Source organism: Cnephaeus nilssonii (genome assembly GCF_951640355.1).
Source record: "Cnephaeus nilssonii genome assembly, chromosome: X".
In the NCBI taxonomy this organism is placed as follows: Eukaryota; Metazoa; Chordata; class Mammalia; order Chiroptera; family Vespertilionidae; genus Cnephaeus; species Cnephaeus nilssonii.
Window position 1 is genome coordinate 122,678,155 of NC_137071.1, and position 24,380 is coordinate 122,702,534.

The window sequence follows — 24,380 nt, forward strand, 5'->3', positions numbered from 1 at the left end:
TAGTTATTCGAGATGAAAAATATTAGGCTAATGTCAAAGGGGTAACAGTGTGCAAAAGTTAGAATCAACAAAAGAAGAAAAGGCTTTCATACTTTGCCCCGACTTGCCTATTGGAAAAACTGCTTCTCCTTATTTTTTGACTCAATTTACATGTTCCTTCATCTGTGAAGCCTTTCCTATATTTCCCAAATAAAATGTATTTTCTCAGTTTCCATGGGTCCATTATGCCCAGTGAGTCCAGTATAGGCCTTAAGTATAACACATCATTCTAGATTATAGCCTCTCTCTTTGAATGCTTGTGTCCTCCAATGAACAAGTAGCTTTTTGAGAGCAGAAAATGTGTATTTGATTTTTTAAAAAAATATTTTTATTGATTTCAGAGAGGAAAAGAGAGGGAGAGAGAGAGATAGAAACATCAATGATGAAAGAGAATCATTGATTCGCTGCCTCCCGCATGTCCCCACTGGGGACTGAGCCTGCAGCCCGGGCATGTCCCCTGAATCAAACCATGACCTCCTGGTTCATAGGTTGACACTCAACCACTGAGCCACACTGGCTGGGTGAAAGTTTTTATTTTAAAAATTTATTTTCCAAGACCCTAGCCCAGAACCTAACATATAGCATTTGTTTATTTATTGAAAATTGTCTAGAACCAGTGAGTAGACAGAAAAAAAGCTGTAGCTAGCATGTGAATTAATATACAGAGCAATACCTGAATAAGGTCAGCTACTAGGCTGACTCAGGTTGGTTTTCATGCAGCAAACATTAATGAGGGCCTACTGTGCACCAAGTGCCATAGTAACCTCTGGGTGTACAATGGCAAAGAAAAACAGGTATAGTGTCCTCACCCTTATGGAGTTTAAAGAACACATAAGAATTGGCCAGGCAAACAGGAAAAGAAACATTCCAGACAGAGTGAACAGCATAATCAAAGTTCCTGTAATAGGAAGGAGCAAGACAGTAGCAATTAAAGTGAATAAGATCAATAAACGTAAGATGAAATTAACAGATAGAAAGTACCCAGAAAGAGGCAAGAGGTTGATAGATAGAGGCCTGTTGAAGAGTTGGGAAAAGAAGCCAGTTTTCTTTGCAATAACGCTGGGCTAAGTGTTTTATAATAGACACTGAAGGTAGATAATATTATTATTCCTGCTTTAAGGATAGGGAAACTGGGGAATGAAGAAGTTAAGCAATTTTGCCAGGATCACACAGCACTTAAGTTTCAGGGCTGAGATTCAAACCTAGGTAATTTGGCACCAGACCCAAGGGCAGGAACTGTAATAAAAGCACAAGTAAAAACTACAAAGAACTCTTTCACAAAATATGATCATTGTTCCCAGATATTTAGCATCTATGAGAAACAATACCCTGGACTCGAACATTAATGCTCTAGACATAAGACTTTGGCATACACATTGGTTGGTATTGGCGCCTTCGGTAGGTGATACCATCAAGCAGCAATCTTAACATTAGCCATCAGCAGCAAGCCAGAGCAGAGGAGGAAGAAAATAGCAGATGCCCTGAGCGCTGCTTTGTGGAGCACACATGAGAACTTGAGCAAAGGACTTCACCTCTCTGACCCTTAATTTCCTATTTCACAAACGGGCATAGTAATATTTATATCACTACTAGAGGCCTGATGCACGAAATTCATGCAAGGGGCTCAGCCCTTGCAGCCGTGGTGGCTTGCCTCAGCCCTCGCAGCCCCAGCTTCGTCTGGAAGGTCATCCGGCTATCTGGTCTAATTAGCATATTACGCTTTTATTATAGTAGATGTGTGTCAAGTACCTGGCTATATCTTACACCCAGTAAATGCTCAATGAGTATTAGCTGCTATAAAGATGATTGTTACTATTATATGATGTCGTTTAGTGACTGAAAGAGGGGAGGCATGACCAACCAGGGAAGATGTAGTTCGGGTATAATTTGAGGAAGGTTACATGTAATATCAGATGCTGACTAGGTGGTAAAAGAAAAGTTTATTGCCTCCTCTGTATCAATTGCATCCTCCCCCCTCATTTTTAGTTAGCACTTACTATTTTGTGTTATAATTGTTTACTAGTTGGTTCCCCTTATTACGATTTGTGTGTGTTTTTGTGTGTGAAGCAGCTAATAGTGTCTGGCACACAGTGGACACTTAAAGAATATTCACTGAATGAGTGAATTAATGTCCAAATAATTATCAATAGGTACAAATGTGCTATAAAATAAGGGGAGAAATGATAGTATCTGGGTCCGTTTATGGCCTTCCTGTGTTTCTAGAACACATCAGGCTTATTCCTGCTCTTCTTCCAATAATATAATCTGCTCATCTATTTGTCTCCACTTGCCCTGATAGCACTAGGGACCAAGAGGTGGCATTTTTTTCTATAAAGGGTCAGATAATAAATACTTCAGGCTTTGTGGGGTGCATACATTCTCTGTCTGCTACTACTTAGTTCTACCTTTAGTGAGCAAAAGCAGCTGCAGTCGACACTTAAATGAGAGTGTGGATGTGTTCCAATAAAACTTTATTTACAAAAAGAGGCAAGAGACAGAATTTGGCCTGTGGGCTTATAATTTGACAACCCCTTCTCTAGGCCAAATTAGCACCATCTCTTGCATGGACCATTGTATACGAATGCTGTGTGGCAACTGTCATCTTTGGCCAATATCTACATCTTGGTTTGCCCAGCATCTTAATGAAGATGCCATGCTCTCTAATCTTGTTCATAACCTTCAGTTGTTGAAAATCGATTAAGGCAGTGTGCTATAATTTTGAATTGTGATTTTTCAAAATGGTCCTTAAAAGAACCAACTAAGAGCAATCTTTAAAAAGGTTAAAAAATGAAGGAAAGGAAAAAAAATGAAGATTTATAATAAAATGAACTTTGGTTATGCAACTGAAAGTGACTCTTAGCCAGAAAATAAATATTCTGGACACAACACAATGTTGAATTTGGTGAAGGCTTTGGTCTACGGCAATTCTACTACTAACTCTATACAGAATCAAATAAATACTGACATTTTAAAAAAATCATCTAGACCATGCAAAATTTTCCTCATCTACCAATGGACAAAAATGTGTTAAAAGCTGAAAGTGTATTAATTTGTGTCTGAGGATATGAGCAGGATGTGAGCATTTCTGACTCTCAACAGAAATATGATTCAGCACAACCTCAGCATCATTCCGCATTCCGAGTGATGATGATGTTGTATGTCTTGATTGTGATGTTGGTCCCACACTGTATAGATTTGTCAAATTCATTGACCTGTGCGGTTAAGATTTGTATATTTAACTGTGTATAAAATAACTTTGATAAAAATTAAGTTGGAAGAAAGGATAGTTGGAAGCTAACAGCATCATCATAAGGCCTAGAGAACGAGGCATGGGGCTATTTCCAGGTGCAACAACCAAAAGTTCACTGCACAACTGGTGTGGTGAGGAGACCTCTTTTGATAATCACAAAACACTAGGTACCACAATTTATACCACTGCTACTGCTGCAGCAGAAACTTTCCTGTAGTCAGTAATGTTGATGGCTGCCACTTCTATACTGGACACTCAATCTGGCAACTGTCATGGCTCTTCACAGAGAAATTATGAATGTAAGCATGTACAAACAACTAAATTTTGTGATCAAACTCTGCCACAGTCGTTATTGTCAGTTTAGTTCTCCTGACATTATGTGAGTCTACAGATGATGTATTAGAGAATTGTACCCCTGAAACCTATAAATGTTATTAACCTATGTCACCCCAATACATTTTTAAAAACTAAAAAAAGGAAGTAATATAATTGACATTTGGAGATGAAAAGATTTTGACACTGAAGCCCCTTGGGCAATCACTTGTAGCCAGAGTCTACAATGGACTTATATAAAAGAAAATGAATTAATAATGATATCTGAAGAGGAAGAAAGAGACACGCAAAGTGAGTTTGGAAAAGTAAATAGTTTTTAACCTTTATTTTAGAAGATTTATTCCATGCATGTCCTGTATTATAAATGACTTTAAATCCATTTTGGATTTGAGTCAAGAAATGCATAAAACAATGAAAAAGTATATTCTAGTCACAAAGGCATATTAATTTTTCTCTTATTACCTATTACTTCCTTTCCAGTCTCACTGCTGGTAAGGCAAAGACTCTGCAGTCTGACAAACCTAGAATTCTATCCTGGTCCTCTTGTATTGACCATCAAACCCTTCTTGGATTTTCCTTTGCTTTCCCACTCCCCGACTTCCACAAGTCTTCCCTAGATTAAACATTTTATGAGAAACTTAAACTGTTTCTCATAAAATGAGTTGGACTGCCATCACATGCCAACAGGAAACATTGTCTTCAAGAGTCTGGAGGCCAAGTTCCCAAATGGTATCCTGTCCACTCAGAGAGTCAGGTTGATGTCAGCCAAGGTCTCCTCCTTCCAGTATGGGCTTCATTAGGGTATAATCAGTAGTGCTGGGCCCAACTTCTGTTATTACTGACTTCCTGGGCAAGAGACCCAGGGTCTCTGGAATTCCAGAGCAGCCCAAGTATTCAGGATGCTCTTTGTTGATACCCCATCTTATGTCACAACTTCTATACATCTGAGAGAGAGACTTCTCCAACAGAGCAGTACAAGAAACCCTTGCACTGCACCTCTCTGCCCATACTTTTACTACAAACTCTCAGCAGCCAAAGACCACCCCGAAGTACAGGTTGGTGGTCCCCATTATAAAGTCAGCTTCTCCAGGGTATAGGGACATCACATCCAATTTTGAGGCATTTTTTTCCTTTCAAAAATTGTTGTTGATGGCAAATTTGAAATCTACACCAAAGTAGAAAGAATGTTATTATTCCCACATACCTTTCCCCCAGCTTTGACTATTCAATTCATGCCAAGTTTTGTTTCATCTAGATACTAGAGCCCGGTGCACAAAATTCATGCACTGGGGGGGGGGTGTCCCTCAGCCCAGCCTGCACCCTCTCCAATCTGGGACCCCTTGAGGGATGTCCGACTGCTGGTTTAGGCCTGATCCCTCTCACAATCTGGGACTGCTGGCTCCCAACCACTCGCCTGCCTGCCTGCCTGCCTGATTGCTCCTAACCACTCCCCTGCCAACCTGATCAACACCTAACTGCTCCCTTGCTGGCCCGGTCGCCCCCAACTGCCCTTCCCTGCTGGCCCAGTTGCCCCCAACTGTCCTCCCTCCCCTGCAGGCCCGGTCGCCCCCAACTGCCCTCCCCTGATGGCCTGGTTGCCCCTAACTTCCCTCCCCTGCTGGCCTGATCACCCACAACTACCCTCCCCTGCTGGCCATCTTGTGGTGGCCATCTTTGACCACATGGGGCGGCCATCTTGTGTGAGGGCATGAGGGTCAATTTGCATATTACCTCTTTATTATATAGGATTCTGAAACAAGTTTCTTATAATTTATCATTTCATCTGTAAATTTTCCAGTATGTAGCTATAAAGTATAAGGACTTTTTTATTTGTCATAACCACAATGCCATATTGCACCAAATAATATATCCCTAATATAAACAACTATTCAGTCAGTATCCTAATTTCTAATTGTCTCATACATGTGACAGATCTTTTCTGTTTTTCAGTTTGTTTGATTTGACCCCAATAATGTACAGAATCTGAAATTGGTCAGTTTATCCTTTAAATCTTTTTAAATGTAGACTTCTTCATCTTTCTTCTGTTTTACCTTGTCCTTGTTATATGTTTATTGAAGGATTGCTTATCTGTATTTTCCCAAAGCCTCAATTTTGCTGACTATTTCTGGGCATGTTTTAAAAACAGATTTATTGAGATATAATTCACATACCATACAGTTCACACATTTTAAATTCAATGAATTTTAATACATTCGTAGAGTTGTGCATTCATCATCACAATCAAATTTAGAATATTTTCATTACCCCAAAAAGAAACCTCACAGCCCTAGCTGGTTTGGCTCAGTGGATAGAGGATCGGCCTGTGGACTGAAGGGTCCCAGGTTCAATTCTGGTTGAGGGCACATACCTCAGTTGTAGGCTTGACCTGGGAGGCAACCAATCGATGTGTCTCACATTGATGTTTCTCTCTCTGTCTCTCCCTCTCCCTTCCACTGTCTCTAAAAATCAATGGAAAATTATCTTCAGGTTAGGATTAACAAAAAAAGGAACCTCACACCCTTAATCTCCTGACACCCAGCCCTGCTACTGGCAACTAATCCACTTTATATCTCTATATATTGCCTGTACTGATCATTTCATATAAATAAAATCATACGATGTGTGGTCCTTTGTGACTGGATTATTTCATGTAGCCTATTGTTTTTAAGGTCAATTCATGCTGCAGCATGTATCAATACTTCATTTCTTTTTTAAAAAAATATATTTTATTGATTTTTTTACAGAGAGGAAGGGAGAGGGATAAAGAGCTAGAAACATCGATGAGAGAGAAACATCGACCAGCTGCCTCCTGCACACCCCCTACCGGGAATGTGCCCGCAACCGATGTACATGCCCTTGACCGGAATCGAACTTGGGACCTTTCAGTCCGCAGACCGACGCTCTATCCACTGAGCCAAACTGGTTTTGGCAATACTTAATTTCTTGATATGACTGAATCATATTCTCTTGTATGAATTTGCCAAGTTTTGTTTATTCATTTGTCAGTTGATGGACATTTATGTTGTTTTTTTTTTTTACTTTTTGGCTTTTGTGAGTAATGCTTCTATGAATCTGTGGGTACAAGTTTTTATGTGGAGATATATTCTCATTTCTCATTTCTCTAATAGTGGAATTTCTGGGTCATATGGTAGCATTCGTTAGTTATTGAGGATCTGGCAGTCTATTTTCCACAACAGCTCCACCATTTTACATTCTCACTAGCAATGTCTGAGGGTTCCAATTTTTTTCACATCTTGCCAACACTTGTTTTTTTAAAAAAAATATTTTTATTGTTTACAGAGAGGAAGGGAGAGGAAGAGAGAGATGGAAATATCAATGATGAGGGAGAATCATCTATGGCTGCCTCCTGCACACACACCCCTACCAGGGATTGAGCCTGCAACCCGGGTATGCGCCCTGACAGGGAATCAAACCATGACCTCCTGGTTCATAGGTCGACGCCCAACCCCCAGCCATGCTGGCCAGGCTGTTATTTTTATTTTTAATTATGGCCATCCTGGTGGGTGGTGAAGTGGTTTGGAATTGCTGTTCCTTAAGGACGAATGATGTTGAGATATTTTATGTGTTGATTGGCCATTTACATATATTCCTTGGAGAAATTTCTATTCAAATCTTTTGCCTATTTTAAAGTTGGGTTATTTGTCATTTTATTAGTGAGTTGTAAGAATGCTTTACATATTCTGGATACAAGACCTTAGCAGATATATGATTTGCAAAAATGTTCTCCCAGTCTGTGAGTAGTTTTTTTAACTGTCTTGATGGTGTCCTTTGAAGGACAAAGATTTTTCAGGATGTGCAGTTTATTTTTTTCTTTTGTTGCTTGTGCTTTTGTTGTCATAAGAAACTATTGCTTCAGCCAAAATCATGAAGATTTACATCAATGTTTTCTTTTTTGCTCTTACACATATATCTTTCATCCATTTTGAATTAGTTTTTGTATATGGTGTGATGTAGAGGTCCAAGTTCATTTTTTTGCACTGTGGGGATGTTTTAAATGTCTTGTTTTTTAGGCCAAAAGTATCACACAAGCAAGTTCTCCCTCAGTTTAGTTTTCTCATCTCAATGTAACCTGAGATATCATTAATATTTGTTAGGTAGCGAAAGCTTCATAATCATTCTACCTCAAAGATCTTTCATTATAAGTCAGAACAGCCATCTCTGACTTGTAGAAAATATTGGTTACTTTTAAAAAATTATTTTCCTAAAATTAATTTTATTGAAGTTTAATTGACATATGACATTATATTAGTTTCAGGTATACAATGTAATGATGCCATATCCTATCTAATAAAGAGGGAATATGCTAATTGACCCTCACACCTTTGCAAAGATGGCAGCGCCCACAGCCAATAAGGAGGGCATATGCTAATTGACTGCCCTGCCCCCAAAGATGGCGGCACCCACAGCCAATAAGGAGGCAATATGCTAATTAACTGCCCCACCCTCAAAGATGATGCCACCCACAGCCAATGAGGGCATATGCTAATTGACTGCCACGTCCTCAAAGGGCGCCTCCCAGTCCCCGTTCCACATGCCTGTCTCCAGAGTCCCCCAGTCCCCTCAGCTCCCTAGCCGCCCAAGGTGCAGGCAAGCCTCGGATGGCTGCTGCCCAGCTGCCCAGGGCCGCCCGAGGCTCCGGTAACCAGGGCTGGCCAAGACTGGCAGTGCCAGCAGCAGAGGTGTGATGGGGGCGTCACCTTCCCCTGATTGCTGGGTCACCTCCTGTCCCTGAGGGCTCCCGGACTGTGAGAGGGGGCAGGCTGGGCTGAGGGACCCCCCTCCAGTGCATGAATTTTCATGCACCGGGCCTCTAGTTTGTATATATTGTGAAAGATCACCACAATTATTATAGTTAAAATTTATGACATAGTTACAAAATTTTTTTCCTTGTAATGAGTTTTAACATCTACTCCCTTAGCAACTGTCAGATATACATTACAATATTATTAACTATAATCACCATGCTGTACATTATATCCCCATGACTTATTTCTTTTATAACTGGAAGTTTGTACCAGTTGACCCCCTTCACTGTATTGCCCACCCACATCCCCACCTCTGGCAACTACCAATCTGTTTTTTATATTATGAGCCTTTTTTTAGATTCCACATATAAATGAGATCATATGATATTTGTGTTTCTCTGTCTGACTTATTTCCATTTGCATAATGCCCTCGAGATCCATCCATGTTGCCACAAATGGCAAGATCTCCTTCTTTTTATGGCCAAATAATATTACATTGTATTATATACAATATTTTCTTTATTTTTAAAAAGAATATGTTTTTATTGATTTTTTAGAGAGAGAGGGAGATAGAGAGATAGAAACTCGACTGGCTGCCTCTTGCTGCCCCCTACAGAGGATCCCGCAACCCAGGCATGTGCTCTGACCAGGAATCGAATCAGCTGGTGGTAAATTTCCTCAGTTTCTGTCTGTCTGAGAAAGTCTTTATTTCTCCTTTACTTTTGAAGGATAATTTTACTAGGTATAGAATTCTAGCTGGTGGTTGTTTTTTTCCAGTAGTCTCAATATTTCACTCTACCCTCTTCTTGCTTTCATGGTAACTGATGAATCATTCCTCAGTATCCATAGGGGACTGATTCCAGGACCCCCCATGGGTACCAAAATCCGAAGATGCTCAAGTCATTTATATAAAATGGCATAGAACAATACATGCAGTTTGTCTTTCACATCTGAGGATTCCCAAACACAGACTGAAAATACTGAGGTTTTTCTTTATCCCAGGTTGGTTGAATCCATGGGTGCCAAATCCAGGGATACATAGTGCCAACTGTATACTTATTGAAAAAAAATCCATGTATAAGTGTACTCCAGCAGTTCAAACACTTGTTGTTCAAGGTCAGCTGTATATAGTTAAAGTGAATGAACTATATCTATATATAACAATGTAGATACATATTAAAAACATAATGTTGAGTGAAAAATTAAGTTCAAAAGGTATGCACAGTATGAAATCATTTATATGTATATAGTTATATATGTACCTTATACATTAATTATATATCTACATATACAGTAAGGAAAAGAGAACAGCAGATATCTTTATGATATCTAAGTAGGAGAGGGATTATTTAATAAGACATAACAATAAATCATGACATAAAATACATAAAAATATAAACCATAAAGGGAAAGATTGATAACTTTAATTACATTAAAATTTAAAATATAGAAGTATAAGCAAAAACAAAAGCAAGTTACAGACTGCCAGAAAACATTTACAATCTGATATCCGACAGTTTTTAAATTATGAATATATAAAAGTTTCTATAAGCGAAAAGAAGGACAAATAATGAAACTAAAAATATGGGTACATTATGAGCCAGCAACTACTAGAGGAAGAATCCTGAATGACAAGTAAGCATATTAAAAGAAAATTCACCCCACTGGTATACAGGTAAATACATCACAATGACCTATTAATTCATATCCATTAGTCTGATAGCGCCAAGTATTGAGAATGAGGAGAATTAGGAACCTTTATGTATGTATTTATTTTATTGATTTCAGAGAGGAAGGGAGAGGGAGAGAGAGAAACATCAATGATGACAGAGAATCATTGACTGGCTGCCTCCTGCATGCCCTACACTGGGGATAGAGCCCGAAACCCGGACATGTACCCTGACGGGGAATGGAACTGTGACCTCCTGGTTCACATGTTGATGCTCAATCACTGAGTCACACTGGCTGGGTGAGAATTAGGAACTTTTAAATTGCTGGTAATTTTAAATTGGTAAAACTGCTTTGGAAAGAATTTAGCAATATCTAGTAAATATTGAAGATGCACAGACGCATGTTTAGGCATATACCCTGTAGAAAATTGTACATATGCAAAAAGAGATATGGTAAAGGAAGTTAATTGCAAAGTATTTGTATGGGAAAATATTGTAATGTACTTAACTATCCCTTATTAGAGAAATGGATAAATAAACTATGGTTCATTAATTCAAAGAATACCTTAATGCAGTTAAAGTGGATGAACTAGACATATATGTACCAATATAGATATGAAATAGGGGGATGTTTATTTGTTGTTTTCTTCAAAAGGGAGAGAAATGAAAATGCTTAAATAATGATGAGAAAGAGTCCATTCAAGGTAGAGTTTGAAGGTACAGGACAAATAGAGGGCAATTGATAATGTCTAGTTCCTGAAATGGTAAGACTGGATGAGATTCAAAGCATGGAAGAAGAGATTGGCCCTCGCCAGGAGGAAGAACAACTCCTCTATTATAATAATTATAAGTTGAAAGGAAGATAGAATGGGGGCAGAAATAGGAAGTGAAGGGTTGGTGGCAAGAAAATGAAGGAACCCTTATCTGGTGGCTTTTGTTATCCCTCTAAAGTAGGACTAGGAAGTAAGTTTTTCAGCCGGGGAGATGGTGGTGGTGATGGTGGTGGGTGTATTCTGTTCATCAAAAGATACCATTAGTAGAGGGGAAAGGAAAGCCACAGAAAATAATTGCAATACATATACATGTCAAAGGGCTCATGTTCAGAATATATGAAGAACTCTTCTAAATCAATTACAAAGGACAATAGCCCAATTAAAATGAGCACTGAAAAAGACAAATACCATATGATTTCACTTATATGTAGAATCTAATGAACAAAATAAACAAAACAGAAACAGACTCATAGATACAGAGAATAGACTGACAGTTGTCAGAGGGGTGGGAGGTTCAGAGTCTGGGTGAAAATGCTGAAGGGATTAAGCAGTACAAATGGGTAGTCACAGAATAGTCACAGAGATGTAGGTTACAGTATAGTAAATATAGTCAATACTATTGTGACAACTATGTATAGGGTCAGGTGGGTACTTGAAGCAGCAGGGGGGACCACTGTGTAAAGTACATGATTGTCTAACCACTTTGCTGTATGTCTGAAACTAATACAGAATAATCGTATCTAATAAAGAGAGAATATGCAAATTGACTTTCACATCATCGCAAAATGGCAGCGCCCACAGCTAATAAGGAGGGAATATGCTAATTGACTGCCACACCCTCAAAGATAGTGGCACCCACAGCCACAAGATGGCGGTGCCCAGTCCCCTCAGCTCCACTGCAGCAGGCACACAGCACGGCCGGGCCTGACCCCAGGTGGTCTGGCCACTCTGCACGCCTGCCTCCAGAGTCCCCCAGTCCCCTCAGCCCCCCCAGCTTCCCAGGGCCGGCCCAAAGCGCAGGCAAGCCTCAGATGATAGCTGCACAGCGGATGCCTGAGGTGCAGACAAGCCTTGGATGTTGGCTGCCCAGCTGCCCAAGGCTGGCCCGAGGCACAGGCAAGCCTCGGATGGCGGCTGCACAGCAGACGCCCGAGGTGCAGGCAAGCCGCCGATGGCATTTGCCCAGCCACCCAGGGCCGGCCAGAGGTGCAGGCAAGCCTCAGATGGCAGCTGCCCAGTTGCCCAGGGCCGGCCCGAGGTTCAGGCAAGCCCCGGATGGTGGCTACCCAGCCTCCCAGGGCTGCCCGAGGCTCAGGTAACCAGGGCCGGCCGAGGCTTGCGCTGCCGGCAGTGGCAGCAGCAGAGGTGTGATGGGGGCGTTGCCTTCCCCTGATCGCTGCGTTGCCTCCCGCCCCTGAGGGCTCCCAGACTGTGAGAGGGGGCAGGCTGGGCTGAGGGACCCCCCCCTCCAGTGCATAAATTTTCATGCACCAAGCCTCTAGTATTGAATATAAACTGTAATTGAAAAATAAAAATAATAAATTTAATAAATGGTCAAAAGACCTGACAAGACACATCACAAAAGAGGATATCCAGATGACCAATATAAGCATATGAAAATATGCTTAACATAATTACCAATCAGGAAATGCATATTAAATCTACAATGTGTCTACTGCTCATCCACCTGAATGGCTTATAGAGTAGACAATACAAAGTGTTGCCAAGGTTGTTGAACAATTGGAGTCTTAAACACTGTTGATGGGAGTATAAATTAGAACAACCTATTTACAAAAATTAACAGTATCTATTGAAGCTGAACATATGAATACCCTAAGACCTAGCAATTTCACGCCTGAATGTATATCTAATAGAAGCAAATGTGCATGTTTACCCAAAGACATGTATATGACTGATAAGAAAAGCATCATTTGTAATAGCCCCAACCTGGAAACTACCCAAAAATCCATCAATAGTAGAATGAATTAAACTTTTATTTGAATGCCATTAGAAACTACTGACACATATAACAATATGAATGAATCTCAAAAACAGTTTGCTGAGCAAAATAGCCAGATACAATAGAGTGCATAGTGTATCATCCCACTTGTATCAATTTTTAGAAAAGGCTGATCTAATCTATGATAAGAAAAAGTCAAAATAGGGGTTACTTCCTGGGAAAGGACAGGTGGAATATAGAATCAGAAAGGACCAGTGGAAACTTTGTTAGATGTTGGATGTGTTCTATAGCTTTATCTCTATAGAGGTTACACAGGCATATACACATATGTGCAATTTTATTTAGCTGTACACTGAAGATTATTCTTCTTTATGCATTTTGTGCATATTATATCCTAATACATTTTTAAGCTCCTAGGTGATTCTTATATTACATCTTTCCTCACTCCCTCGCCTTTTTTTGAGCCTCTTACTATGGAACTCAACACTACCCTTGGGCTTCTAGAGTAACTACCTCTCCTTGAGACCCATATTTTCTCTGTGCCTTTTCTGTTCTATCGCTGGTGCTTTTTCTCCTTTCTCTTCTGCTTAGGCCAATCTTATAGAATATTCTAGTCGCTATGTTCCAATCCATAATTACCAGCTCTAGGATAGTGTATTTCTGCCCTCTTCCCTGTTCCATGATTTAGGATTGTCCATGTTATAAAGGTCCAAGGGCTCAGGGGGAGACTTATGGAAGATTTGCTCTTAAAGTGTCTTTCAAATAAAAAAGTAGGCCATCATAGACAGTGAGCCATTAGTAACCCTAATGCAATACTGGCCCCATTCCAACGATTTGCTTTTGGAGATAAACAACCTAGATCAGACAAGTAATAAAGGGATTCTTTCTTGGCATTAAGTACCCACTGAATAATTTCTAATGTGTCTCTAAATAATCATCAATGGCTTTTATAGAGTTACCTTTAAGCTAATTATCCTTCGCCCTCTTTATTCCTCCTTCCTCTATCCTGATGTTCTTATTCTTTCACATCATGCTATCCATCTTAACTACTCATATTATTGTATTCCTCAGTCATCTTACACAAAGCTTTTTCTAAAATTTATCCTTGGACCTCTCACACACACCCCATGGTCTAAATATTGAACTATTTAAGGTGTACAATATGTGTAAGTCAAATTAATCTCCCACATTATTAACTGTGTCTTTAAGAAACTGACCTTAAACTGAACATCTCATACCTTCTAGAAAGATGAATCATAAGCATACTTATAATCCCTATGCTAATACATTATCAGCTAATCACAACACAGACCACAGTACTGCTTCAATTAATGGCTGGACATGCTTACCATTACCATTTTTTTCTAAGTTAAAATCCACAGAAAAGACCTAAATATACGGTGACAATATCTAGATATTTCTCAGTAAGTTCCATTGAAGTGTGAATGCAAATGTGTAGATTATTATTCTGAATGAATTAGATACTCCATGCTTGCATGCTCTGTCAATTGAATTCTCACATATCCTATTAGTGGTAAAATAGTGTAGTGGAGAAAGCACCTGACTCGTAGTCAGGAGAATGAGTTCTTGTTTTGGCTCTGTTACTAAGTAGCTATGTATTTTTTAAATTTATTTTTATTGTTGAGAGTAATACAGATGTCCCCTATTTCCCCCCCTCCCTTTGCCCCCCTCCACCCGGCTCCCTATCTCTTGGCTTTAGACTTGTCTGTTCTGTAAATTGAACAGCTTAGAGTATGAAATTCCTTTTATTTGTATTTTGCTTTATAGTTTTAAAAATTCTTTTTAAGAACTATCTTATCGGACCTCATAGCAACCTGTGAGTTATACAAAGTAGGCATTATTTTCTCTGCTTTTACATATTAGGCCCAGAATGGCAAAAGGACTTGTTCAAGGTCAAACAGGGCAGAACTGGAGCTAGAACCTTTCAGCTACAATGTTCTTTCCATAATACCATACTGGCCTTTTAAAGCCTGTTAGGGGCCAGAACCACAGATCATCCTCAAACAGAGTTACCTGAGGGAAGTCATCCCATCACTAGTCCATGGTCTTTCCTTGTCCTCAGATATGAGCCCGCGGTAACCTTTTCCTTTCATATAGCATACTTGGCATGCTCTGTACCATTTACCTTTATCTCTTGCTGAATCATGGTACTCCCACCTTCTAAGGCTTTGTAAGGTGCTGAGGCAATCTGCTAGGTTGCGATACTTTATCTTAGACATAATGAGGAAGCTGGGGGCCGGAGGATATAGAACTAGTAGACATACGGGAATGATGGGCTGGAAAGAGAAATACAATTATTTATTTTAAATTTTTTTCTTGTAGACTGCTCATGATTTAAACAGTGATCTTTTAGCCTAACATTTTTGTTAATCACTCTCTCTCTCCCCTGAGTCATTCTGATCCTTGAGGCAAGGAGCCAGTTTTCTTCTGCAGGAAGGTTATTGCTTATCCAAATGTCTGGGGGATGGGGATATCTTAAGGGTTGGTATTTGGGCTTGGTGAGGAAGCAGGAAGGGCGTGCCAAGGGCTAGGACAAATCATTCTCTGTCTTCTTATAGCTACCATTCCAAGTCTTAGCAATTATCCAACTATTTCATTCAAACATTTGTTTTGAGAAGTTATTCATAGTCTATTATCTATCTATCTATCTATCTATCTATCTATCTATCTATCTATCATCTATCTATCTATCTATCAATCTATCTATCTATCATCTAGTATATACCTATCATGTATATCTATCTATCTAGGTGCTATATCTTAGGCACCAGAATAAGAATACAAATACAAAAGCTCACAAAGTTTCTGCCTTTAAGGGCCTTATGTCATGAGCACAACATATGACTGAAAGTGATATGCTTTCAAAACACTATATGTATATAACTTTTTTCTTCTTTGTTCACTAAATCTGAAATAGATTTGAAAAGATGTTGGTATTTCTCCTGTGGAAAGCATTTGTTGGTTTTAGTAAATCCTTCCTGGTATTCTCAAAAGGGGACATTGCAGTGGGACAGGTTTCTGGCCAAAGTTTGTCAGAAATGCTGCCAAAGTGTGAAATCAGCCAAGGTTTCTCTGGTGCCCTTCCAACCTCCCTGACTACTGCCTCTCAAATCTCTAAGGCCTTCCAATTGTCCCCCAGCTTTCCAACTCTCTTCTTACTGCATTTTACCAAGATCTTTCTTACTTAGGCAGTTCATGCTTGGAGTTTTTCTCTTCAGTCTTTTGCTGGGTAAAATGTATCTAGACTCTTTTTCAGAAGGCCATGGACTGTGAGAGACTAACCTTATGGAAACAGACACTGATTCAGGATACAGTTAAATAGATGGCAGCCCTATTCACCTCTGGTCAGTTCTATCAATGCACCAAGGATGGGATTTCTCCTTGTGCCAGACTGTTAGAACTATAGCCTATCCCACTTACCTCGTTTTTAATTTGTTTTTAAAATCCTTATTGTTGAAAGTATTACATAGGTCCTCCTCTCCGCGCCCCCCCACCATTAACATATTCTAGCCTGCTCCCATCTCTCCCCACTAGGCCCTCACCATCCCATTGTCTGTGTCCACGGGTTATGCATGTATGCAGACAAGTTCATTGGTTGATCTCTTCTCACCCACCCTCTTCTGCCTTCCCTCTGAGGTTCAACAGTCTGTTCATATTTGTATGTCTCTGGGTCTATTTTTGATCATCAGTTTATTTGGTTCATTAGATTTCACATATGAGTGAGATCATGTGATACTGCATGTATCTTTCTGACTGGCTTATTTCGCTCAGCATAATACTCTCCAGGTCCATCCATGCTGTTGCAAATGGTAAGAGTTCTTTCTTTTTTTATTGCCATGTAATATTCCATTGTATAAATGTACCACAGTTTGTTCGTTTTTTTATCCACTCATTTCCTGATGGGCACTTAGGCTGTTTCCAAATCTTAGCTATGGTAAATTGTGCTGCTATGAACATAGGGGTGCTTATATCCTTTCTGATTGGTGTTTCTCATTTCCTGGGATATAGTCCTAGAAGTGGAATCACTGGGTCAAATGAGAGTTCCATTTTTTAATTTTTTGAGGAAACTCCATACTGTTCTCCACAGTGGCTGTACCAGTCTGCATTCCCATCAGCAGTGCACGAGGGTTCCTTTTTCTCCACATCCTCACCAGCACTTGTCTTTTGTTGATTTGTTAATGATAGCCATTCTGACAGGTGTGAGATGGTACCTCACTGTCGTTTTGATTTCTATCTCTCGGATGATTAGTGACTTTGAGCATTTTTTTCATGTCTTTTGGCTTTCTGTATGTCCACTTTGGAGAAGTGTCTATTTAGGTCCTTTGCCCAGTTTTTTAATTGGATTGTTTGTCTTCCTTTTGTTAAGTTGTATGAGTTCCCTATATATTTTGGAGATTAACCCCTTATCGGATGTATCATTGGCAAATATGTTCTCCCATGTAGTGGGCTTTCTTGATATTTTGTTGATGGTTTCTTTTGCAGTGCAGAAGCTTTTTATGTTGATGTAGTCCACTTGTCTTCTTTATCAACTTTCTCTAAGTAATTCCACAACAGCTATCTTTATTTTGCTTCAATTCAAGATTCTATGTGTATTTTACTCTCTATTATGGGTGATATATACTAGTGTGTGTGTGTGTGTGTGTGTGTGTGTGTGTGTGTGTGTGTATCTTTATTGTTGAAAATATTATATTTTTCTCCCCCCCCATTAAGCCCTCGAGCCAGCCCCCTCCCCCAGCCCCAGACATTCAATGGGTGATATATTTTACAAAGAACCTTGGACTAATTTCTAATGACAACTCTAACACTAACTTGGACAATTCAGTCGCCATAGTTGAAAGGAACCCAGACCCAGAGCTCATTTTGGATAATGGTTCCAATCCTCTTGGCATCATAACTCAAATAGAAAACAGTATTTGTCTATCTAACTAGGGCAAACAGGTAGTAAAGTTGCTTGCAGCCAGAAGCAACTGGCCTGGAAGTTCCAGCCTCCCAGAGCTCTGTCTGGTCACTGTGTAGGCTGAAGGAATCAATATCTTATTGCTTACCCATAGTCTCCATTTGTAGAGAACCAGTGCCAAAGACAACACACCAATTGGGAGGTTTTAAGATTTCCTTTTCCTTTTTCTTGTTTTACCATCTTCTCATACTGAAGAAAAATTTCTTGTATGAAGTCTTTTCAATTAAATTTCCAGTCTCTTCTCGAAAACTTCCAGAGTTGAAAAACTCACTGCCTCTCAAGGAAGGAAGTGTGTTCTATTATTGGCTAAACCTAATGGTTATACGGTTCTACTTGTATCAAAGTAAGTTTTGCCTCTCAGAACAGAGCACATTCTTTCAGGTGGGATTTGGTCAGAGCAAATTTAAGTAGAATTTTTACACCTCCCTTCCTCTGTACACTATACTTTTCTTAATTAAGACTGAGATGTTGCCCTATCTGGGTTGGCTCAGTGGATAGAGAGCGTCAGCCTGTGAACTGAAGGGTCCCGGGTTCGATTCCGGTCAAAGGCACATGCCTGGGGTTGCGGGCTCGATCCCCAGTGGGGGGCGTGCAAGGAGGCAGCCAATCAATGATTCTCTCTCACCATTGATATTTCTATCTCTCCCTCTCCCTTCCTCTCTGAAATCAATAAAAATATTTTTTAAAAGAGACTGAGATTTTGCTCGATTTTTTATCAATTACACATTGTTGACTCATAGGCAGTCAATTTTATATATATATATATATATATATATATATATATATATATATATATATATAATTATTATTATTATTATTTCAGGGAGGAAGGGAGAGGGAGAAAGAGATAGAAACATCAATGATGAGAGAGCATTATTGATCGGCTGCCTCCTGCATGCCCCACACTGGGAATCAAGCCCACAACCCGAGCATGTGCCTTGACTGGGAATCAAACCTCGACCTTCCTGGTTCATAGGTTGATGCTCAACCACTGAGCCACGCCAGCCAGGTTCATAGGCTGTCAATTAAATCCCATAAGTCTTTTTTCATATATGAAGCTCTTAAGCCAAGTTTGTTCTTTCCTGTGTATTTGAAGAACATTTCCATTGATCTTGATCACAGTTCATTTTTTAAAATATTAAATCTATTTGAGGTCTCTTTATCCCTATCTAAGTCATCAGCAAAAATTGAATTAGCTTTTGGTTTGATTGTTCAACTAGCTGTGAGCCTATCTAATTGTGTTGTCACCTTTCTATTGTTTTCAGAATTATATCATATGAAACTTTGTCAAATGCCTGCATCATTCAATCCAGATACAGCATAAGAAGGAAGTGCAACATGTCTCTAAATAGATATGAAATTGAAAGTTGGAAGCTTAGCTGTCACTTGCCAATAAGAACACAAGAATTTATGTGGATGTGTTTCTGGCTTACTTTAGGAGAAAGGCTACAAGAGAAACAAGAAATATGTCTCTGTATGGAAAGAGAAGAGGAAAATTTGGGGGGAGGGGCGTGCCATAGAATGAGAAAGGAGATATATCAGAGTAATGGAGAGTGACCAGCACATGGCTTAAAGATATGCAAGTAACTCCAAAAATAAGAAGTAGTCAGTTGAGGACCTCCAGGGTCGGAGGGACAAAATTTTAGGTGTTAGGAAACACACAACAACGATGGTGGTTTCCAAACAAGAATATTTTCCACCACTTTGGTCATTATGACTGAAACAAAGATCATCCAAAAGACTATGAATTGATAGTGTAGGAAAGATGTGGCTGGTGGGCTACATCTGCCAGCTACTGACAATGTTGTTATATATTGTTTTCTGTTAATTGAGCTTCTTCATGTAACACTGTGGCAAGGGTGTAAAATGTGCAAAAATATGATGCTTAGGGGAAAAGAAAGCTACTTGCCTCAGTACAACATATATTTCTAGCTGTAACATATACTAAAATAAAGTATTCATAGTATCTTAATTTGGATCTTTTGTTCTATCAAAAATCAGCACAGAGTTTTCAGTAGGAAATAATAGTATTCTGTCAAAACTGTTGGTCATAACTCTCAGTTCCTGGTGATCACTACATTTTTTCTTCTCACCCATAATTATTTTTTGGTAATCAGTTCTAAAGTCTTGACCAAACTTTACATTAAGATCACATTTTATAAGTTCTTAGATTTTCCTTCATTATTTTGAAACTAAGGACTATATTTTCAACCTCTATTTTAATAGACTTTATATATTTTTAAAATATATTTTTATTGATTTCAGAGAGGAAGAGGGAGGGAGAGAGAGATAGAAACATCAATGATGGGTGAGAATCATTGATCAGCTTCCTCATGCATGCCCCCTACTGGGTATCAAACCCGCAACCAAGTACATGCCCTTGACCAGAATCGAACCTGGGACCCTTCATTCTGCAGGCCTACACTCTATCCCAGGGGTCCTCAAACTTTTTAAACAGGGGGCCAGTCCACTGTCCCTCAGACCGTGGGAGGGCCGGACTATAGTTTAAAAAAAAACTATGAACAAATTCCTATGCACACTGCATATATCTTATTTTGAAGTGAAAAAACAAAATGGCAAAAACACCCACATGTGGCCCACGGGCCATAGTTTGAGGATGCCTGCTCTAACCACTGAGAAACCTGGTTAGGGCTAGAGCAGTTTTATATTCACAGCAAAATTGGAAAGAAAGTACAAAGAATTTCTATATACCACCTGACCCTGCACATGCATAGCCTCCCTAACTATCAACATTCCCCTCCAGAGTTGTATATGTTATTATCAATGACACACCATTATCACCCAAAGTTTATAGTTTACATTGGGATTCTCTGTTGGTGTTGCAAATTCTATGGGTTTGAACAAATGTATGAGGACATGTATCCACCATTATGGCACCATACAGAATAGTTTCACTGCCCTAAAAATCTTCTGTGCTCCACCACTGATAGTTTTTATTACCTCCATAATTTTGCCTTTTCCAAAGTGTCATAGAGTTGGAATTGTACAGCATGTAGCCTTTTTAGATTGGCTTCTTTCACTTCAAAATAGGCATTTAAGAGTTCTCCACGTCACCCTGACCAGTTTGGCTCAGTGGATAGAGTGTCAGCCTGCGGACTCAAGGGTCCTGGGTTCAATTCCAGTCAAGGGCATGTACCTTCGTTGCAGGCACATCCCCAGTGTTTCTCTCACATCAACATTTCTCTTTCTTTCCCCCTCTCTTTCATACTCTCTTTAAAAATCAATGGAAAAATATCCTTGGGTGAGGATTAAAACAAAACAAAACACATAACATGAGATCTACCCCTGTAACAAAAATCTAAGTGTATAATACAGGATTTCTAACTATAAGCACTATGTTGTCGTAGGTCTCTAGAAATTATTCATCCTGTGTAACTGAAACTTTATGCCTATTGAACTTTTCCCTCTTCTCAGCCCCTGACAAGCACTGTTTCTCACTATTTTATATTCCCCATTATAAGTAGAATCTTACTGTATTTGTTCTTCTGTGACTGACTTTCACTTAGCATGATTTACTTTAAATTTATACATGTTATTGTATATGACAAAATTTCCTTCTATTTAAGGCTGAAAAATATTCCAATGTATGTATATACTACATTTTATTTGTCCATTAATCTGTTAATGGACATTCAAGTTGTTTTCATGTCTTGACTATTGTGCACAATACTGCAATGAAGATGCAAGTGTAGATAAATTGTTGAGATGCTGATTTCCATTTTTTAAAACAAATACCCAAAGTGGGATTGCTGAATTATATCGTAGTTTTAATTTTTTGAAGAATCTCCATATGTTTTCCATAGCAGCTGTACCATTTTATGTTCCCACCAACAGTGTACAAGTATTTCAATTCTCTATATCTTGGCTAAATCTTGTTATTTTTGTATAATAGTTATCCTAACAGGTGTGAGGTGATATCTTATCATGGTTTAGATTTGCATTTCTCTGATGATTAATGATGTTAATCACTTTTTAGATTTCCTTTCCCATACTCTATAAGTCTTCAAAGATCATCAAGAAGGATCTCACCAATAACTTTTATCAGTATGAATATGATTCATCTGGTTAGAAGACTTGAACCCATTGAGTTAGCTACATACTTTCCTCTCTTTCATCACTTTTATTGGGCTAAAAATTTTGCTTTCTAAAGTTTTATTAAGTCCAGTACAAAAACCAATATCTTTGACAAGGAGTAGGGGGACAAATGGTATCTGAGTAATTCTGATTTTTAAAAAAAATCAGATGTTAGCATATAATATGGCCTAAGCATTTTCCCCACATGTGAGTGGTTCCCAAAGGATGTGAGTGGTTCCCAAAGGATAAATCTTGTAATATGTGAGTGGTTCCCAAAGGATAAATCTTGGTAAGATATCTTGTAATGGAAATCAGAAGACCTGAATTTTAATTCCATATCCCTCCTTGTGCTTACATTTGCTCTTATGATTTTTGGCAAGTTGCTTACCTTCTATGGACGTTAGTGTAGAATGAGTTGGGGCAAATGATACCTAATATTTGTTTTTACAGGTTATATGGTTCTAAAGATCTATTAGAATATGAAATCTCTGTAGTCATAGATGCTCACTGCTTTTATGTTACCCACTGTCCCTATAGACATCTTAGGCCCCTTTTGTATTCTTCCTATTTTTTCTTTTCATCCTGTACATTTCTAATTGTATTTTAGCAGATTCATGTCAGTGATTATAGATGATAATTGAATCATAGGATTATATAGTTGCATCTCTTACAACATAGTCACAGTGAGAAAAGCCAACAAATTACAGTCATTTGCAAAGGTATAAAAAAGTTACAAGTGACATCAAGTTAAAAATAAATACTCATCAATAAAAATACTGATGTAAAGTTTGGACATATCTAATTGCTACACCTGTAGACATAGACTATTAGAATGTTAAATGTTGCAAGTGAAAAATTGATGTTCTGGGAGGTGGAGACCAACTTTTCCTCTCTCCTCTGGTTTTGAAGAGAAAAGATTTTCCCTACACTCTTCTGTTATTTGTCTGTTCCCTCACCTACTAATTCTGGTGACTTACCTGACTGATGAATTTGGGAACATGAACGGAGCATGTGTAACTGAGACTCTTTTCCCTTCTCTTCCCTTGGTTGTCAGCAGACTACAAGGAAGCATGTGGTCCTGTCTAGTTCTTTATCCAAGTTTTACAGGGACAGGCTTTCACATAAGCATACCTATGGTTGTAAAGTATTGGATAGAGAAGTGACTAATTATTTGGTGTAATATTAAGAAAGCCACATTCTCCAAATTAGCTTAATCAGTAATAAAGTTGATGTTTTTTATCTCCATGTGTATAACTTCTCTATTTTTAAGTTGGTTCCAAACTAAAGCTAAGAAAGGGAGAGCTATATGGTGACCCCCTAGAGCCCTTATAACCAGAAAATGGAGCTCCTACAAACCTAGAAAACACATTCGACCTCTATGGATTCCATTGGGTACCTGCGAAGTCATTCCAAGAAATGTCTTATCAGAGCAGAAAGGTTATCTATTTTTCTGGCCAAGACTTCATGGCTCTCCTGATGGAATACTTTTTTATTATTCCCATTAACAGACTGAAATGCCTACTGAGTGACTATTTGGTACTGGGCACTCCAGTAATGTTGGAAAACTCCCACCAAAACACACACACACACACACACACACACACACACGCACACAGCATGGATGGAACTAGAGAGCATTATGCTAAGCACAATAAGCCAGTCAGAGAAAGATAAATATCACATGATCTCACTCATATGTGGGATATAATGATCAACATAATTTGAGGAAAAAGACTAGATCCAGAGACAAATGGTAGGGGAGGGGAGGTTAAAGAGCAACCAAAGGACTTGTATGCATGCATATTAGCATAACCAATGGAGACAGACACTGGGGTGGTGGGGGCTTGTCCCGGATGGGAATGGTTTGCGGGGGAAGGGGGGTCAAGCGGGGAAAAAGGAGATATATGTAAAACTTGAGACAATAACTAAATTTAAAAAATAAAAAATAATAAAAGTGATTAAAACACACACACACACACGCACATACACACACACACACAAGATCTGGTTTTATAAAAAACCATAGACTTGTGTTTGGCTATACTAGCCTTCCACATAAACCTGTAAGCTTTTTGAATAAGGAAAAGATGTGTCCAGGGGTATATCAGCACTGTCACATTGAATGAGATGGCCTGGGTTGAAATGTGAGGATCCTTACGGACTCGAATGGACTATTCTAGACGGAATGGGCTAGTTGTCAAAAGGGACTTCTCTTAGTGTAAATTTTTCTCTCCTTAGTTTTATTATCTGTGCTCTGAATTTAGGAGAAAACCATTCTATTCCTAACCTCCTAAAGTGCAGTTAAGAGAATGTTCCTATAATCCTATTTCAGAAGAAAAAACACTTTAATGACTGCACTAGAATGACTCTAGTAGCCTTCAAAATGGACAGGAAAATCCATGCTGAGTAAGATACTGGCCTGTCTACTTGTGATTTTGTTATGTTAATCTATAAAGTATCCAATTCTAATGTCCTATATTTCTGGCTGAAGAAATCCCTTATAAAATACTTAGCAA

At 39.0% G+C, this 24,380-nt stretch overlaps 1 protein-coding gene across 1 annotated transcript in view; it reads left to right on the plus strand.

Moving 5' to 3' along the window:
- SPRY3 (sprouty RTK signaling antagonist 3) overlaps positions 1-24,380 on the plus strand; it is a 65,338-nt gene that overhangs the window by 1,086 nt on the left and 39,872 nt on the right. The gene's annotated exons all lie outside the window — the stretch shown is intronic.